Source organism: Papio anubis, chromosome 8 (assembly GCF_008728515.1).
Source record: "Papio anubis isolate 15944 chromosome 8, Panubis1.0, whole genome shotgun sequence".
Classification (NCBI taxonomy): Eukaryota; Metazoa; Chordata; class Mammalia; order Primates; family Cercopithecidae; genus Papio; species Papio anubis.
This window is the reverse complement of record NC_044983.1, coordinates 79,537,273-79,557,458: the sequence shown is the minus strand read 5'-3', so window position 1 is coordinate 79,557,458 and position 20,186 is coordinate 79,537,273.

The following is a 20,186-nucleotide window of genomic DNA, read 5'->3' as shown; positions in this document are numbered from 1 at the left end:
TTCTTAAGATTCAGGAAGTCTCAAACTGAGTTTCTCAAGAAGGTGAGATCAGCAGCAATTGTATATGAATTTATGTCTCCTTGAAAGAAAATCTGGAGGTAGTTTACGTTACAGCTAAAACTTAGAGGTAAACAAATACGTATTTCCCAAAAGACAGCATGTGTTATTTTTGCTCATTTGTCTGATAGTCTTTTCTGCTAGATTGCAAATTAATTGAGAGTAGGAATTTTTTCTATTAAATGCAAAATTGTGTATACATGTAACCACAAAATCTATTATGAAGAAGTCAATAAACTGTGCTTATTTTGTAGGCTGACAAAAATATCATCAAAATATAGTTAAAATATTCAAAAGCAAGAACTAGAACAGGAATCTGAGCTCTATATACATACACAGAAATTACTGTGTACATATACACACACATATACACACATACATAATTATAAAGATAGCAATGTATGTTTATGCTTATGATAACTGCTCAAAAACTTGGAGTAAAGAATCTACTTTTAACATATACTTGCTGAGGTAGACATTAAATTCTGCATCTGTATCTACAAAAGTTTTAGCATATTACTTACTGTGTACTATTGGGATTCAAATCTTATTGGCAATTTATTCATAGAAATGTACAAAAAACCTATCTGATTTTACTTGAAGGATTTATAGTTATAATCTTTACTAACTACCTCATTAATAGATCCTGGTATTTCTTCCTAATAACACACTTAGAATAACTAATAATAACAATAATAGGTTAACATTACTGGAAACCAGGCACTTTCACTAATCTTTTTAAATGTTTGCATTAATCCTATCTGGCAGATTACTGCTATTATATTCATATATTCATATGTGAAACCTAGTTTCAACTGCCTGTGTATCTTTTCAGTTTTGTCTTTCAGGTAATATTCAGTTTTATTGCTTGGGAAAATTTTATATTTCTTATCCTCTAGTATTTCTGAAAAGGGTGGGAATGGGGTGGCTGTTGGTGAGCGGCCTCTTGTGCTTCCCAATTCCTGTTTATACTAAATTTCCTCTCTCTTTTTTTTCTCACAAAAGATGACTCTTTTTTAACCTCCACCTCACTTATTTCCTTGAAGCATCCCCATACAAGGCAGTTGTGTGTAGCCAGTTTTTACTGAGGGTGCCAGAGGGAAGCTAAAGAGAAACTTTTTATAAGAATTGCAAATAGGTGGGCAGAGTAAGATGACAGAATACAAGTCTACATTGTTGATTCCCCTCTGAAATACCAAATTTTAACAACTATATGTACACAGAAAAGAACTAACACAAAACTCAAAAATCGGGTACTAGCCAAGCCACAGGGATAGAGCTCCCAGTAGGCTCTTGGTGTTTCGAAGTCCAGGCCTAGGCTCCTGGACAGCATTTTTAGACCTGTCCTGGGTCAGAGGGGAACCTCTGCCTTGAAGGGTGAGTCATAGGCTTGGCAGCATTCACCACAGGCTGACAGAAGAGGCTTTGGACTTTAAGTAAACATCAGTGGTGTCCTGAAAGAGCCCCTGTGGACCAGTGGTGGTAGTAACCACAAGAAGAGGATCCTTTGCCTGTGGAAAGGGAAAGGAAGAGCAGGAAGGACTTTGTATTGTGGTATGAGTGCCAGCGTGGCCACAGTAGAATAGAACATCAGGTAAATTGCTAAGGCTTTTGACTCCAATCTCTAGGTGCAAGATAGCATCTCTGGACATGTCTGAGGCTTAGGGGAGCTCGCTGCCCTGAACGGAAGGGCCAGGAGAAGACCCAGTGCTGTGCTGACTTCAAGTGTGACCCAGTATGGACCCAGTGCATTCCACTGGTGATGGTCACAGAGGTGCTTTCATTACTATCACCCCCAGTTCCAGGTGACTATGCACACACACACACACACACACACACACTCAGAGAGAGAGAAAGAGAGAGAGAGAGAAAGGAAAAGCATCTCTGCCTGGTAATTCAGAGAATTGTTCCAAGTCTTATCCCAAACTACCAAGGCAGTACTTCTATGAGTCTGCAAAAACCACAGCATTGTTGGGCTTAGGGGCCAAGTTCCTCTGAATACTTGGAAAGCCTTCCCAAGAAGGACAACCCCAAAGAAGCCCAGGCTACAAAACATACGTATCTCTTCAAGGCCCAGATACTGAAGAAAATCTATAAGCATGAACAGCACTCAGTAAATGTCCTCACCAAATGAACTAAAGGCACCAGGGACCAATCCTGCAGAAACAGACATATGATCTTTCAGACAGAGAATTCAAAATAGATGTGCTGAGGAAATTCAAAGAAATTCAAGATAACACAGAGAAGGAATTAAGAATCCTATCAAATAAATTTAACAAATAGATTGAAATAAAAATCAAGCAGAAATTCTAGAGTTGAGAAATGCAACTAACGTTCTAAAGAATGCATCAGAGTCTCTTAATAGCAAAATTGATCAAGCAGAAGAAAGAATTAGTGAAATTAAAGGACTATTTGAAAATGTATAGTCAGAAGAGACAAAATAAAAAAATATAAAATGAAATATGCTTACAAGATCTAGAAAAGAGCATCAGAAGGTCAAATCTAAGAGTTATTCATCTTAAGAAGGAGGTGGAGAAAGAGACAGGGGTAGAAAGTTTATTCAAAAGAATAATATCAGACAACTTCCCAACATGGACAATGATATCAACACTCAAGTACAAGAACATTATAGAACACTAAGCAGATTTAACCCAAAAAAATACCACCTCAAGGCATTGGACATTCAAATTTCCAAATATGAAGGATAAATAAAGGATCCTAAAAGCAGCAAGAGAAAAGAAACAAATAACACAATGCAGCTCCAATATGACTGACATAAGCTTTTTCAGTGGAAACTTTATAGGCCAGGAGACAGTGGCATGACATATTTAAAGTGCTGAAGGAAACAAACTTTTACCCTAGAATAGTATATCCTGTGACAATGTCCTTCAAACATGAAAGCAAAATAAAGACCTTCCCAGATAAATAGAAACTGAGGGATGGTTTTATTGACACCAGAACTTTCCTACAAGAAGTACTAAAGGGAGTTCTTCAATCTGAAAGAAAAGGATGTTAATGAGCAAGAAGAAACCATCTGAAGGTACAAAACTCACTAACAGTAAGCACACAGAAAAACCCAGACTAGTATAACACTTTAATAGTGGCATGTGAACTACTTTTGTCTTAAGTAGAAAGACTAAATAATGAACCTATTCAAATAATAATTGCCACAACTTTTTAAGACATACAGTACAATAAGAAATAAAGAGAAACAAAAAAAGTTAAACAGTGGGGGACAAAGTTAAAGTGTAGAATTTTTACTGGTTTTCATTGAGTGTGTGTGTTTGATCATTGATGCAATCAATGTTAAAGTGATATCAGTTTAAAATAATGGGTTATAACATTCCATTTGTAAACCTCATGGTAACCTCAAATCAAAAAACATGCAACAGATACACACAAAAAAAGTAAGAAATTAAAACATACTACTAGGGAAAATCACCTTCACTAAAAAGACAGACAGGAAGGAAAGAAGGAAGAGAAGACCACAAAATAACCAGAAAATAAATAATAAAATGGCAGGAGTTAGTCCCTGCTTATGAATAATAGCATTGAATGGTAAATGGACTAAATTCTCCAATCAAACAAAATGGAGTGGTTGAATGGGTGAAAAACAAGACTCAATGATCTATTGTCTATAAGAAACACACTCCATCTATAAACATACACATAGACTGAAAATAAAGGAATGGAAAAAGATATTCCATGCTAATGGCAGCAGTGGTCTGTCTGGAGCAGCCACTGTGAATATGCCTGCTGTAGTCAGGAAGGCATGTCCGGGATCCTCTGCAGAGCTGGCAGGAGCCGAGAACAAGTGAGAGCCCTGCCCCCTACCAAATTGTCAGGGTGGGATCCCTGCACTCATGGGCACAGCTGCAGCTGCCCAGCCATGAGTCTGGACTCAGGCATCTCTGTGCTCTTGGAGTTCCAGGAAGATCCACTGCCCCCACAGGCTCAGAAGTGCCTTCCTTCCACAGCCTGGCCTCTCCCTGCTCCCAGTACCTGCTGTGATTCTGGAGCAAAGTTGAAGTGGAGCACAGACACTGTCACAACCCAGCCAGGTGTGCTATGCTTAGGGAAGCACTGACACACCAGCCCCCTGCCACCTCAACTCTCTCTGGAATTTAGGTGCTGAAGAGCATGGGAGAGAGGCTGAAGGGGGCCAAGGGTGGCTTGGTGCCAGCCTGCTGGCGTTTCTTTGGACAAACAGCCCGGGTGCCATGGACAACATGTTGATCGCATCAGGAGAGGAGGCAGACGAGCTCCTGGGTGGAAAGGGGTGGATTCTCAAAGAAGCCTCACTTTCAAGCCTGGGACAGCCTGAAGCCTGGAGACCAGGCTACCAGTTCCAAGTGAAATCCACGGCCCAGAGTAAGAACTTGTGGTGCTTCTTCCAGGCCCACCCGTGGCCGCTCATGGACCAGTCACAGCAGGTATTTCCTTTCTTCTGAGCCCATTAAAAATCCCAGATTAAGCCAGACTTGGAAAGATGTCAGGAAAATCAGCTGCAGAGAGGAGCTACCCACTCCAGGGCCTCCAACTTTTGCCTATGGAAAGGAGCTACCCGGTTTGGGTCTCCTGAGAGCTATTTTATTGCTCAATGAAGCTCCTCTCTGCCTTGCTCAACCCTCCAGGTGTTTGTGTACCCAATTATTGGATGTGGGACAAGAACTCAGGACCCATGGAATGGCAGAACTGAAAGAGGTGTAACACAAACAGAGCTGATACACACTGCCCCCACCCACTCACCATGTTGTGGGTGAGGAGGAGAGAAGAGCTGCCATTTTTCAGGGAGCCCAGATCTATGGGTTCTCCGACCCAGGGCTGTGACACCGTCTTTGGAGCTCTACAGTTTCTGGCATCTCCAAGCTTCCAAGTGCCACGGTGTTCCCCTTGTCTTGAAGTAGGTGCCTACAGTACAAGCTGTGTGCAGTACACCTGATCCAGCCACAGCCTCACACAGAGCCAGAACCTGTGTCGGTGCTTGGAGCTGGCCCACTCCACCATAGCTGCCAGTGTGCCTGGCTCTGTGCCGTGGTCAGATCCTGTGCTCACTTGCCCACATACCCCTTGCTTGCCTGGCATGCTCTTGGCAGATGTGGTATCCAAGCCCGTAGAGCAAGTCAAGTGCTGCCTACCAGGCCAAGTGGCAGAATGAGTCCAGAAAGCACAAGGAATACTCAAACAGAAGGTGCTGCTGGACACCGAGATTGCCAGCTGGTGAAGAAACACCCCAAGGATTCCATGATAATGCTAATGGAAACCAAAAAAGAGAAGGAGTAACTATTTATTTCAAAATTGATTTCAAGACAAAATTACAAGAGACAAAGAAGATCATTATATAATGATAAAGGGATCAATTCAGCAAGAGGATAAAATAGTTATGAATATATATGCACCCATCACTGGTGCACCCAGATATATATAAAGCAAATGCTATTAGACATAAAGAGAGAGATAGATCCCAATACAATAGCTGGGGATTTCAACCCCCCACTTTCAGCACGGTACAAATCTCTCAGACAAAAAAAATAGCAAAGAAGCTTCAGAATGATATAACAATGTACCTAAGAGATATTTACAGAATATTTCATCCAATGGCTGCATAATGCACATTATTTTCCTCAGCATATAGATCATTCTCAAGGGTAGTTCATATGTTAGGTCACAAAACAAGTATTAAAACATTCAAAAAATTAAAATAGTATCAAGCATCTTCTCTGACCACAGGAAAACCTAGAAATTAATAAAAGAAATTTTGAAAACTATACAAACACATAGTAATTAAAGAACATGCAAATGACCAGTTGGTCAATGAAGAAATAAAAAGGAAAATTTCTTGTAGTAAATGATAATGGAAACACAACATACCAACTCCTATGGAATAAAGCAAAATAAGTACCAAGAGGTAAGTTTATAGCTAGAAGTACCTACATAAATAAAGTAGAAAGACATCAAATAAACAACTGAATGATCCAACGTAAGGAACCACAAAAGCAAGAACAAAACACATCCAAAATTAGTAGAAGAAAAGAAATAATAATGAGAAAAGAAGAAATACATAAATTTGGAATGAATAAAACAATACAAAAAAAACACTAATGAAACAAAAATTTGAAAAGATAAACAATTGACCAACCTTTAGCCAGTTTTAATAAAAGAGAGAACACCCAAATGAATAAAATTAAGAGAAAGGAGACATTACAACTGATATCAAAGAAAGTTGAACTATCATTTGTGACCACTATGAACAAGTATATGTCAATAAATAAGAACATTTAGAAGAAAATAATAAATTTCTATAGACATACAATCAACCAATATTGAACCAGAAAGAAATTTGAAATGTGAGCCAGTAAAGAAAAGCCCAGGACCTGATGACTTCACTGCTGAAATATACCAAACATTTAAAGAAGAAATAACATCAACCATACTCAAATGGTTCAAAAAAAAAAAAAAAAAAAGGAAAGAAAAGATTACTTCCAAATTCATTCTATGAGGCCAGTATTTCCCTGATACCAAAATGAGACAGATACATCAAACAAAGAAAACTATAGGCTAATTTCTCTGATAAATATTGATGCAAAAATCCCCAACAAAATATTATCAAACCAATTTCAACAATACAGTAAAAAGATCATTCATCATACCAAGTGTAATTTATCACTGGGATGCAAGGATGGTTGAATGTACACAAATCAATGTAATACATCATATCAAGAAAAGGAAGATTAAAAACCATGTTATCATTTCAACTGATGCTAAAAAAATCTTTTGTAGTTCAATACTTCTTCATAAAACTTTCAAAAAACTGGTTATAGAACGAACATATCTAAACATAACAAAAGCCACATATGAGAGACAAACAACTAGTATCATACTGAATGGGGAAAAAATGAAAGCCCTTACACATACATCTGGAACACGACAAGGATGCCTATTTTCACGACTGTTATTCAATGTAGTACTGTAAGTCCTAACTACAGTGATCCAACAAAAGAAAGATACAAAGGGCATCTATCTTGGAAAGGAATAAGTCAAATTATCCTTGTTTGCAGATTATATAATCTTATATTTGGAGTAACATAAGGACCTCACCAAAAACTATTAGAACTGATAAATTCAGTAAAGTTGCAGAATACAAAATCAACATGCACAACCCAATAGCATTTCTATATACCAAAAGTGAACACGCTGAAAAAGAAATAAAAAGGTAATCCCATATACAATAGCCACAATAAAATTAAATAACTAGGAATTAATTTAACTAAAGAAGTGAAAGATCTCTATGAAGGAAACTAAATAGCACTGATGCAAAAAATTGAAAAAGACATTAAAAATGAAAAATATTCAATGTTCATGGATTAGAAAAATCAATATTGTTAAAATGTCCATACTACCCAGAAATTGGGAATGGTTAATGGGTACAAAAATAAGTTGTTAGAAAGAATAAATAACATCTACTATTTGATAGCACAACAGAGTGAATATTATCAATAATAATTTAGTCGTGCATTTCAAAATAGCTAGAATAGTATGATTGGTTATGTGGTTTGGCTGTGTCCCCACCCAAATCTCATCTTGAATTGTACCTCTCATAATTCCCCAATGTCATGGGAGGGACCCAATGGGAGATAACTGAATGATGGGGGGTGGTTCCCCCATACTGTTAGCATGGTAGTGAATAAGTCTCATATAATATGATGGCTTATTAAGAGGTTTCCCCTTTCACTTGGCTCTCATTCTCTCTTGCATGCTGCCATGTAAATAAGATGTGCCTTTTGCCTTCTGCCATGATTTTGAGGCCCCTGTAGCCACATGGAACTGTAAGGCAAATTGAATCTCTTTGTCTTTATAAATTACAGTTTTGGGTATGTCTTTATTATCAGTGTGAAAATGGACTAATACAGTAAGTTTGTACCAGGAGTGGGGCACTTCTGTAAAGACACCTGAAACTATGGAAGCAACTTTAGAACTGGGTAACAGGCAGAGGTTGGAAGAGTTTGAAGGTCTCAGAAAAAGACAGGAAGTTGTGGGAAGATTTGGAATTTCCTGGAGACTTGCTGAATGTTTTTGACTAAAATGCTGATAGTGATATGGACAATTAAGTTTGGGTTAAGGTGGTCTCAGATGGAGATGAGGAACTTGCTGGGAACTGGAGTAAAGGTGACTCTTGCTTTATTATAGTAAAGAGACTGGTGGCATTTTGCCCCTGCCCTAGAAATCTGTGAAACTTTAAACTTGAGGGAGATAATTTAGGGTATCTGGAGGAAGAAATTTCTAAGCAGCAAAGCATTCAAGAGGTGACTTGGGTGCTGTTAAAAGCATTCAGTTCCGAAAAAGAAACAGAGGATAAAAGTTCAGAAAATTTCAACTTGATAATGTGATAGAAAAGAAACACCGATTTTCTGAGGAGAAACTCAAGCTGGCTGCAGAAATTTGCATAAGTAATGGGAAGACAAATGTTAATTACCAAGACAATGGGGAAAGTGTCTCCAGGACATGTCTGAAACTTTTGTGGTAGCTCCTCCCACCACACTCCTGGATACCTAAAAGGGAAAATTGGAGTCATGGACTGGGCCCAGGGACCCCTGGTTTGTGCAGTCTCCGGTCTTGGTGTCCCATGTCTCAGCTTGGCTAAAAGGGGCCAGGATACAGCTCAAGCCATGGATTCTGAGGGTACAAACCCTCCTTGGCATCTTTCATGTGGTGTTGAGCCTGTGGGTGCACAGAAGTCAAGAATTGAGGTTTGGGAACCTCCACCTAGAATTCAGAGGATGGACAGAAATGCTAGGGAAATTCAGAAGGTAAGTGTGGAATCAGAGTCCTACTGGGGCGCTGCCTAGTGTAGCTGTTAGAAGAGCGCCACAATCCTCCAGATCCCAGAATGGTAGATCCATTGACAGCTTGCATTGTCCACCTGGAAAAGCGACAGACACTCAACGCCAGTCTGTGACAGCAGCTGGGAGGGAGGCTATGCCCTTCAAAGCCACAGGGATAGAGCTGCTCAAGACCATGGGGAACTCACCTCATGCATCAGTGTGACCTGGATGTGAGACAGGAGTCAAAGGAGATAATTTTGGAACTTTAAGATTTGACTGCCCCACTGGATTTCAGACTTGCATGGTGGCTGTAGCCCCTGCATTTTGACCAATTTCATCCATTTGGAAAGGCTGTATTTACCTAATTCCTACACTCCCATTGTATCTAGGAAGTAAATAACTTGCTTTTTGATTTTACAGACTCATAGACAAAATGAGACAGTGGACTGTGGACTTTCGAGTTAATGCTTAAATGAAATAAGACTTTGAGGGACTGTTGGGAAGGCATGATTGGTTTTAAAATGTGAGGACATGAGATTTGGGAGGGGCAAAGGGAGGAGTGACATGGTTTGGCTGTGTTTCTACCCAAATCTCATCTTGAATTGTAGCTCCCACAATTCTCACATGTTGTGGGAGGGACCTGGTGGAATATAATTGAATCATGGGGTGGTTTTCTCCATACTGTTCTCATGGTAGTGAATAAATTTCATAAGATCTGATGGTTTTATAAAGGGCTTTCCTTTTCATTTGGCTCTCATTATCTCTTGCCTGCCTCCATGTAAGACGTGGCTTTTGCCTTCTGCCATGATTGTGGCGCCTCCCCAGCACATGGAACTGTGAGTCCATTAAACCTCCTTGTCTTTATAAATTACCCAATCTCAGTTATGGTTTGATCGGCACCGTGAGAATGAACTCATACAATTGGATTGTTTGAAACACAAAGAATAAATGCTTGAGGGGATGAATACCCAATTCTCCATGAAGTGATTATAATGCGTTGCATACCTCTATCAAAATATCTCATGTACCCCATGAATTAGAATCTATGTACCAACAAAACCCACAAATTTAAAAATAAAAATAAAAAAGAATTGAGGACAATTTACAACTGAGTAATAGATGTACTTGTTCTCAAAGTCCTGTTTCCCTCCATGCCACCACCGATTTTTCATAGACTACTGTTCTTTTTAGATTCCATGCTCCTATCAGGGATCTGGTCCTTCTCACAATCTTTCTCTAAGTTTACTTCTTTTCTTCTTTCTTTCCATTGGCTATCCTCTGCCAAATGCATCAAATACTTCTTATTTTGCTATGGAAAAAAATTTTCCTTTTAATGACTCTTTTCAAGGTCTTCCCACATTAGGGCCTGAAGTTTAATTATCTAGAGTCTCGATGATGTATTAAGATAATTTATAAAACATAACAAATTTCTTACTCAGAAATGCTGACATCTGCCTGTAATTATTTTGTTTTTGCTTATGTTTTAGAATGATAAAATTACATAACCAGTTAATGGCAAAGCTTAGATTTGAATCCAGGCACTGTCCCACACTTAGTGGCTGCACTATAGAAATACTATTTTTGGTCCTTATCCTTGTGAGTTTTTTGATATCCTGAGAGCCAATCTTGTTGCTTTATGTCATATAAAATCTGTCTAATGTTCCCCTCAACTTGATCAAACTTCAGACAGATTTCTTCCTGACTCTAGGTCCCTGACCTCCCTTTTAAAGAATATTTACATTACAGAATTTTCCATTGTATATATTTTTTTCTGTCCCTTTGAGATGTAACTCTTAGTTAAGCCCCAGGCCAATTTAATGACCCTAGATCTTCTTTCTCAAGGAAGTGGAAGTTGCCACTTTAAAATGTAATCACCAAAAAGAAAGAGCCTCTATCTCCCAGTTTCTGTGACAGCATGGGAACCCTAACATAGACAAGTAACAATTAGCAGATACAGATAGCCTAGTCACCTTGGCCAATTGCCCCCATAACATCCTCCAGTAATTTTCCACTTGCTCACCCTAATGCTTAAAAATCCTCCAATTGTTTCGTGGAGTTGAGTTCGATCTCTTTCCCCTCTTGCAACGGTCTTCAATGAAGTCTTCCTTCCCTATTTAACTCTGGTGCATTTTTCTTTCTTTTTTTTTTTTTTTTTTTTTTTTTGATGTCTCACGCTCAAATATCCCCACACTGCTGAAAAATGGGAGGTGCATATCTGGTATTAAAAACACTTTCAATGCTCTGTTCCTAGAAAATTGTACTGCAATTGTAAAAATATCCCAGCCATTAACCAGTCAAAGCTGCTCTCCCATTCCTAATGTGGAAAGGCTGCGTTGTGAGAACTTTTTAAAAAATGGCAGGATGTGTCTTTCAAACACATCACAAGATGTCATTAGTAAGATATGGGTGTGGACAAACACTCCTACCTTTTTAAAAGGAGGATTCAGATACATGATTCTTAGATTATTTCACAATCTGCTGACACAGTTACCATGTTATTTTTATTGAGTTCTCAAGTAATTTATGCTGTGTTTACCAAGCATAATATTTAGACTTTTTTTCCTAAAATGAAGCCTTTTATCTAATGTGATAAATTAACTTTTATAAGGTATTCTCTACTTTAGATTCCTTTAGATAAGGGCAATGAATGGTTCTACATTTTGAATTCTTTCAGATAAGGCTGCTGAATGTTTTCTTTATAACGTAAAGCATTTTAAAACAATCTCTATTATTCAGACAGTTTTGAGATGACTGCTGACAGCAATAACAGAAACAAAACAAAATACTTTCCTATTCTTTTGAATTAGAATCTATTTCTGGAGTCCTGTTTTCTGTGTGAAATAAAGCTATCAATCCATCAGTTTATCCATAGGTATTTTTCTTTCCAGCACCAGTGTCAAGCAATAGAAATCCAAGCCTTCTGTTAATGTTTTCTTTAGTAAAACCTTTGTCTACCTGCAGTGCTAATCTTTAGCTTTAAATTCAAGATAAGATCTACTTTATTTTGTATGTTTCCTACCATCTCTCTTCTCTATTTTTATTTTAGCAATGTGATGGAAAAATATGTAACTAATCCTGTTTTGATGGCATGCTTTAATATCTACTTAGTTTCTATCAGACTCTTTTAAATTATGTTTCACAGCAGTCTTATTTAATTTCTGGAAACTATTATAACTCCTCCTAACCCTCCCAAACTCAATTAGTGAAAACCTAAATATCAGAATATTGTACACAATCTAGATTTTCCAGTGTGTGTGTCTATGTGTGTGCATGGCTAGTTTTGTGGGTAACTGGTTATTCATAGAGCAATATACATATACAAGATTATTCATATTTTCATACAATGTTTTATGCATAGATTGGCTTGTATGGATCATTATTTAATAATCCTTAGAAATATTTTTTTCAACTAAGAAACTGAATTATTTGATGAAACGTAGCTGATTAATTTTCAGTGTTTTGAAGTATTAGAAGTTTAAATACACTTTTGAAGTCATTTCACTTTGATTAATAAAATGTGATGGGATAATATTGTATCCTTTTAATATCTTACTCTGTGTTGGGCACTTTATCAGGAACTAAAAATTTCAAAGACCAGAAAAAAACATGTTTCCACACCAGAGGTCCTAATAGCAGTGGTTCTCCACCCTGTCTGTACATTTGAATCACCTGGGGAGCTTTGAAACCACTTTGAGCTCAACCACAGAAGATAGTGACTAGCTTAATTTTAAAACTTCTCCGATTAATTTTAGAGTGCATTCATTAAGACTCATGATCTTATAGTATATGAGGAGGCTGAACTACACATGGGCAGACATTTAACTTACATGGTAGGAACCTTATATAGAATTACACAGGGATTACAGAGGTGGAGGAGGGTAAGTGAAAGCCAGAGGAGTTTTTTTTTTTTTTTTTTTTTTTTTTTGAGATTGGGGTGGGACAAGTAGTAACATGATTCTTGAGCTTTGAAGGAGAAGCTTTTCAAGTAGTGGAGAAAAAGTGGATAGAAATGTGGAGCACAAAGGAATAAAATTAAGATAGAGGAAACAACAAACAAAAGGAGTCATATAGCAACCTGGTGTGAAAAAACTACGTGTGGTTTAGTGCTTTAGAACTCTCAGGTGTACATCTGGGTGTGACCAACTTGGGACTGGAGGGAGGTAGATAACGGAGAGTCCTTAAGATGTATAATACTTCAAATGCATATTCAAATTCACATTGACGAAGAGAGAAGTAGGATAAAAGAATTAAATCTGAAAGCCACTCGCTTTTGAAAATTGGATAGAGAGATCAGTTACATCATCTTAAGCAATCCTGGTAGTGGTCATCAAGGAAATAAAATATACTATGTCTAGATTAATGTTACATGTGGAAATATTGCTTTTGGAATACCCAAGATATACACAAATAAAAATAAACATCCTCCTTGCTAATTTGATTGTCTTATTCCAGAAGAAGACTAAAAAAGTGTTAACTCTCCTAGCACATAGAACCCATCTATTGAGGGCATGTAATGTTCCAGATACTCCCTCTCAATCAATTTTGGTCTATATGCCTGAGTCATATGTTTTGGCCAAAGTATTGTAACTGAACCCAGAGTTAGCTGCTTGTTGTTCAAAAGTGAACTCAAGAGACAAAAGTTGGTGGGTGGAAAAGCAGGTTTATTTAGAAGCTGGCAACCCAAGCAGTTGTCGGACTAGTGTCAAAAAGCTATCTCTGGTTCCTCGGGCTGGCTGAAGGGATTTTAAAAAGGAAGCACCTTGGGAAACTATGTGCAAGTCAACATGTCTTGTTCTGATGATTATCTTGAGTAGTGGGCCATCTGGTGGTCTGGTTGGTCTCAGCTAGACTATAAGGATTGTAGATTAATGCTCAACTTTGTATTTTGAGAAGGCATTTTGCAACTGGTTTTATCTCAGGGTTCCTTCCTGAAGTTTTTAAGCAAGCACAAAGATTAGGCATTGGAAGAGAAAGAATGATTATTCTAAAATGGAGTGACTGCTTCAGTTACAAATTCCTCAATGCCAATTTTTAAATCCATTTCTATAGAAATGGAGCAAGTCTATTCTGGCTACTTCCTGCTGAATGGGGGCTCCACTGGGACCATAGAAATGAAACCATTTGGCCAGGTAGTGAGCTGATGTTCAGGATCTTATTTTCAGGTCTTTAGGACTTGATCGCCCAGTTGAAAAAGATGCTGGGCCACATCTGTGGGTTAAGTGGTCCTGCTAGAAGCAACTTACGAAGAGAAATTAATTTAGTCCTTAGAACCTTAATATATTTTACCATTGCTAGATTTCTTAAAGTATTAGTAGATTCTCCCCACAGTGTGAAAACTTGGAAAAACCAGCCATATAATTTTAAAGAGAGTCAATTTGTGCCTATTTTGGGGAGCCATTTTGATTTACAAGAGGGCAATTGTCAGTACCTTATGTTGAGTCAAATTAGTTTTTTTGACATACATAGGGTTTTTTTTAAGAGTACAGTTTATCTTTTTCCACCATTATGGTCTCCAAGATACAATTTAAAGTTTGCAGGAAGCGGTGAGTTACAGCTTTTCCTGACATTACTACAACTACCATAGTCTTTTTAAAATCGGGATAGACTGGTATTAACTACAAAATATATGGCCTCCATGTCAATAAGAAGGCCAATAAGTTTGTTCCCCACTATCAGTTATACTTGGGTCTCCTGTGAGAATATGATATGTTGATTAAACATACATATTTAACAGGTAATAGGAGGAGCTATGAATATTAAGGTGGTCCTGACACATGTATATTGAACAAATATGCATGTAACACACCACTCATGTTCACTTTGGGGTAGAGACTTAACATTTAATTGTATTACAGTTAGGACCTATAGGTTAAAGGTTCTTTTCAGGACAAAAAGGAAACAAAGTACACAATTTCTGTAAACTGGCCAGAACTAATCCATGGTCAATGATATCAGGAGAAAGTTACTGGAACCAGTCTCTTGTTCAATCAAAGTTGTAGTTATGACTGGTGACACAGGAGCTGGGGTTCAGTCAACATCTGGTGGAGCTTCAAATTGTTTTAATACTGCTTATCTCAAGGCCAGTGCTTGTTTAGCTGCTAGAGAAAAATAAACTTGTGACAGTTAGAACATAGCATATTCTTTAAGTGTAGGGGTGTGTGCCTTGACCCTTGCCTGGAATAGCCTTAGGTTCTGTTTTTAATTCGGTATCTTATTGTCACAGAGAGTCTGCTATCAGTTCATGATTTCTATGTAAACATTCATGCCGGTCACTTGTGTCTAAACCACAAAAGGGAAGGGGTTTAATGAGGAGTGTCTTAGTCTCCTATTCCATGTTGGAAACAGTTTTTAAGATTTTCTTTCCTGGGGTTTCCTTGGCCAAGGAAGTTTCCATTCAGTTGGTGAGGGGCTTATCATTTCATTATTTTATATTCCCTCTTTTTTGGTAAAGATACGCCAGAGGCAGTACTGGTGGTCAAGTTTTATTTTATTCCAAATGGATGCTGGGGTTGTGTGGCTACCTGCCCCGAGTTCATCATGTTATTAGGTGAGACCCCTATGGTCAAGGGATTTAGAGTCAAAAGACTTAGAACCAATTAACCACTCTGAGCCAGATGGGAATAGAAGTGGGCAGGCACTAATTAACACTTGGATCCCTTTTAAGTAACACAAGAGCCAGAAAACAAAAGCCAAAAAGCAGGATTACAAAGTTGACTTCCCTATAAGTCTTATGTATTGAGCCATTAGCTGCTTAGGCCCCTGTGTATCCGTCTTTGATTTGAAGGCTCTGAAGTAACTTTATCCTTCAGAACCGACTCTTACAATATCACACAGCAACCCCTTCCACGAGAGTCCCTGGGCTTAAACAAAGGGTGCTTCTCTTGTTTAGTTTTAGCAGCAGTGCATTGGCAATGCAAAACAGACTGGTCCACCGGGATTGAACAGTTTTGAAATTCTTAACTTATTATTAGGTAGAGAGAGAAAGGTGATCTTTGTTGTTCTGTTCAATTTTTGTAAGCTATAAATAGTTGAAAGAAAATGATTTTCCTGTCTCTGGAATATAAAGAATGAGCAATATTTATTTTATTTTGAGGATGTTTGTCAAAGATGTTAAAAGGTCCAAAATATGTGATCAAAATAGAATCACAGGCCAATGAAATATAGCTATTCAATTAACCAATAGTAATAATCAAAAAACATTTGAAAATCAATACAGAAAGTTACATAAATATAAAACCTTAACTGTTTTAAAGTTCAGTTTTCCTAAGAAACAAAAAACCTGAGAACACAACACAGGAATTATCTTGATAAAATGTAAAATCTTTGACGTGAGCACTGGAGCCCACGCTATTTATTGGTAATCCAACAGAGAAACAGGTGGTGAGAATGTGGAGGTCAAAAGGGCAGGCACATGATCTACAGCTGTGATGGTTTAGCATTTCTTAGGCCAGTTACTGAAAAGAAAGAAAGAAAAAAAAAAACTTCTGCAGTGTGATTGCTTCTCCTATGGAAAGCTCATTTAGGTAACTTGGAAACCAAATCTGATGAAAAAAAGTACTTGTGTTTCATCAAACCCAGGAAGAGTGTGTACAAGGTTATGAGTATAGCAGGGGAATATATAATTCTTAGTAACTGTATGAGAACTGTCCTAAATAAATTGAAAAATTTAGTCATGTAAAGAAAAGCCAAGAGCACAGAATCAAGTTATTCAGGGAAAAAAAACATTGTTTTTCTAGATCTTCAAGGTAAAACTTTTCATCGTCAGGTCACAACAATAGTTAGAGCCAGAGGAAGCTGACAAAAAGTTGGAGAGAATTTTCAAGGAAAGAAAAAGCTGAAAGCAGCAAGACAGAGTAAAAGTTGAACTTTTTAGTTATAAATCTGAGAAGTTTTCAAAAAGAAACTGGTAATTTAATTAAAAATAAAAACTTTTTGTAATTTCATTAAGAATATTAATCAATACCTTAAGAAAATCTTGTTTTAACATAGGGAATCAATGTTAGAAAGAATGTTATGTTTCTCATTTAATTATAGCCAATTTAATGACAAAATTCTTTTTATAAATTATCTTTCACAAACCTTGTAACAATGTACACAGACTATTTACAACATGCATGACATTTCTGAGTTATCCTATACTATAAATAACCAATCATTTTACTTTAGGACAAAAATTTACCATATAAGATCTTTTCTCATACAAAATTAATGTGGTTTTCATAGTCTTTCTTACCAAAAATACACCTTCCTATTCATAATTTTCTTGACATCTCTCTCTTCTGCTTAATGGTCCTTTTCTACCTTCTTTCATACATAACTTTTAAATAACCTCCAAATTACATAAAATTATTTTCTCAATAAGAACACAACCGACAGAATTATGTATTAACTAGAATTCTTATTCTTAATGACCTGAAATTTTAGTGAAAACCTAGGAAGAAATGCTCAACTATCTCAGATGTTAGCATTTTATAGATAAAACTACTCCACAATTTTTCAAAAGCATATTTCCCCATATCGTAAAACTTTCTTCATGGGAAATGACCAGACATCCACTGAGCATCCATAATGAAATTCAGAATAATTTTAAAATAAATTACACAAAAAGTTCACCTACAACCATTCCTCCCATTTACATGTACTCAATTCATTTTTAAGTTTATCTAGGTTACTTCTGAAAACTGAGATACTGCTATTGGACAAAGTTAATCATTATTTAAGGTTATTTCCCTGTTAACTAATTTTAAAGCCTGTGAACATCAGGTGTTCACCTAAATAAGAACCTTAAACTCATGAGTATTTTGACAATAACTCAGAAAATTTTTTTCATTGGACTAACAATCTTAAATTCATTTTATTTGCCAAAACAACCCACACAAACCAAGGTTATTCTGTTTTTGGTTGAGTTCATAGTATTATAATCTTTATGCCGTACTCTAGCCCCTTAAAATATCTACCAAAGGCAGATATAAAATAATCAGTAAAAAATCTATGTTGACAATTCTGAAGATATTTTTATTTTACTAGTAATTCTAAAACAATTTTATTTACTAGGGATTACTAATTTCATAGGAACTTGAAAAGCATTTGGAACTACTTAATGTTGGGGTGGCCAGACCCAACACCAGGCTGTGGGGTGACAAAGTTCAGCGGAGTCAAAGGATTCAGAAAAGACAGCTTGAGAAAGAAAGGTGAAACACCAGAGGGCCATCGCGATTGAGGAGACTGCGAAGGCCCTGAGCGCTGGAGCCCACGCTATTTATTGGTAATCCAACAGAGAAACAGGTGATGAGAATGTGGAGGTCAAAAGGGCAGGAACATGATCTACAGCTGTGATGGTTTAGCATTTATAAGGAACATGTTCTGCTACTTGAGATAATGAGAATAGGAGCCTTGGAGGGCTAGAAGCAAGGAGCCAGCAAGTCTAGTCACATTCCAGAGGACATTATGTCAGTCATACAAACCTGCCTCAGCTTTCTTCCCAACCCTCAGCCTTTTTTTTTTTTTTTTTTTTTTTTTTTTAATGCTTTAAGTTCTAGGGTACATGTGCACAACGTGCAGGTTTCTTACATATGTATACATGTGCCATGTTGGTGTACTGCACACATTAACTCAGCATTTACATTAGGAATATCTCCTAATGCTATCCCTCCCCATTCCCTCAACTCCACGACAAGCCCCAGTGTGCGATATACCCCACCCTGTGTCCAAGTGTTCTCATTGGTCAATTCCCACCTATGAGTGAGAACATGCGGTATTTGGTTTTCTGTTCTTGCCATAGTTTGCTGAGAATGATGGTTTCCAGCTGCATCCATGTCCCTACAAAGGACACAAACTCATCCTTTTTTTTATGACTGCATAGTATTCCATGGTGTATATGTGCCACATTTTCTTACTCAAGTCTATCATTGATGAACATTTGTGTTGGTTCCAAGTCTTTGCTATTGTGAATAGTGCCTCAATAAACATACGTGTGCCTGTGTCTTTATAGCAGCATGATTTAGAATCCTTTGGGTATATATGCAGCAATGGGATGGCTGGGTCAAATGGTATTTCTAGTTCTAGATCCTTGAGAAAATTCCACACTGTCTTCCACAATGGTTGAACTAGTTTACAGTCCCACCAACAGTGTAAAAGTATTCCTGTTTCTCCATATCCTCTCCAGCACCTGCTGTTTCCTGACTTCTTAATGATCACCATTCTAAATGGTGTGAGATGGTATCTCATTGTGGTTTTGATTTGCGTTTCTCTGATGGCGAGTGATGATGAGCATTTTTTCATGTGTCTGTTGGCTGCATAAATGTCTTCTTTTGAGAAGTTTCTGTTTGTATCCTTCACCCACTTTTGATGGGGTTGTTTTTTTGTTGTTTTTTTTTTGTTTTTCTTGTAAATTTGTTTGAGTTCTTTGTACATTCTGGATATTAGCCCTTTGTCAGATGAGTAGATTGCAAAAATTTTCTCCCATTCTATAGGTTGCTTGATCACTCTGATGGTAGTGTCTTTTGCTGTGCAGAAGCTCTTTAGTTTAATTAGATCTCATTTGTCAATTTTTGCTTTTGTTGCCATTGCTTTTGGTGTTTTAGACATGAAGTCTTTGCCCATGCCTATGTCCTCAATGGTATTGCCTAGGTTTTCTTCTAGGGTTTTTATGATTTTAGGTCTAATGCTTAAGTCTCTAATCCATTCTGAATTAATTTTTGTATAAGGTGTAAGGAAGGGATCCAATTTCAGCTTTCTACATATGGCTAGCCAGTTTTCCCAGCACCATTTATTAAATAGGGAATCCTTTCCCCGTAGCTTGTTTTTGTCAGGTTTGTCAAAGATCAGACGACTGTAGATGTATGGTATTATTTCTGAGGCCTCTGTTCTCTTCCATTGGTCTCTTATCTCTGTTTTGGTACCAGTACCATGCTGTTTTGGTTACTGTAGCCTTGTAGTATAGTTTGAAGTCAGGTAGTGTGTAGCTTCCAGCTTTGTTCTTTTGACTTAGCATTGTCCTGGCAATGCAGGCTGTTTTTTGGTTCCATATGAACTTCAAAGTAGTTTTTTCCAATTCTGTGAAGAAAGTCATTGGTAGCTTGATGGGGATGGTATTGAATCTATAAATTACCTTGGGCAGTATGGCCATTTTCATGCTATTGTTTCTTCCTATCCATAAGCATGGAATGTTCTTCCATTTGTTTGTGTCCTCTTTTATTTCACTGAGCAGTGGTTTGTAGTTCTCCTTGAAGAGGTCCTTCATATCCCTTGTAAGTTGGATTCCTAGGAATTTTATTCTCTTTGAAGCAATTGTGAATGGGAGTTCAC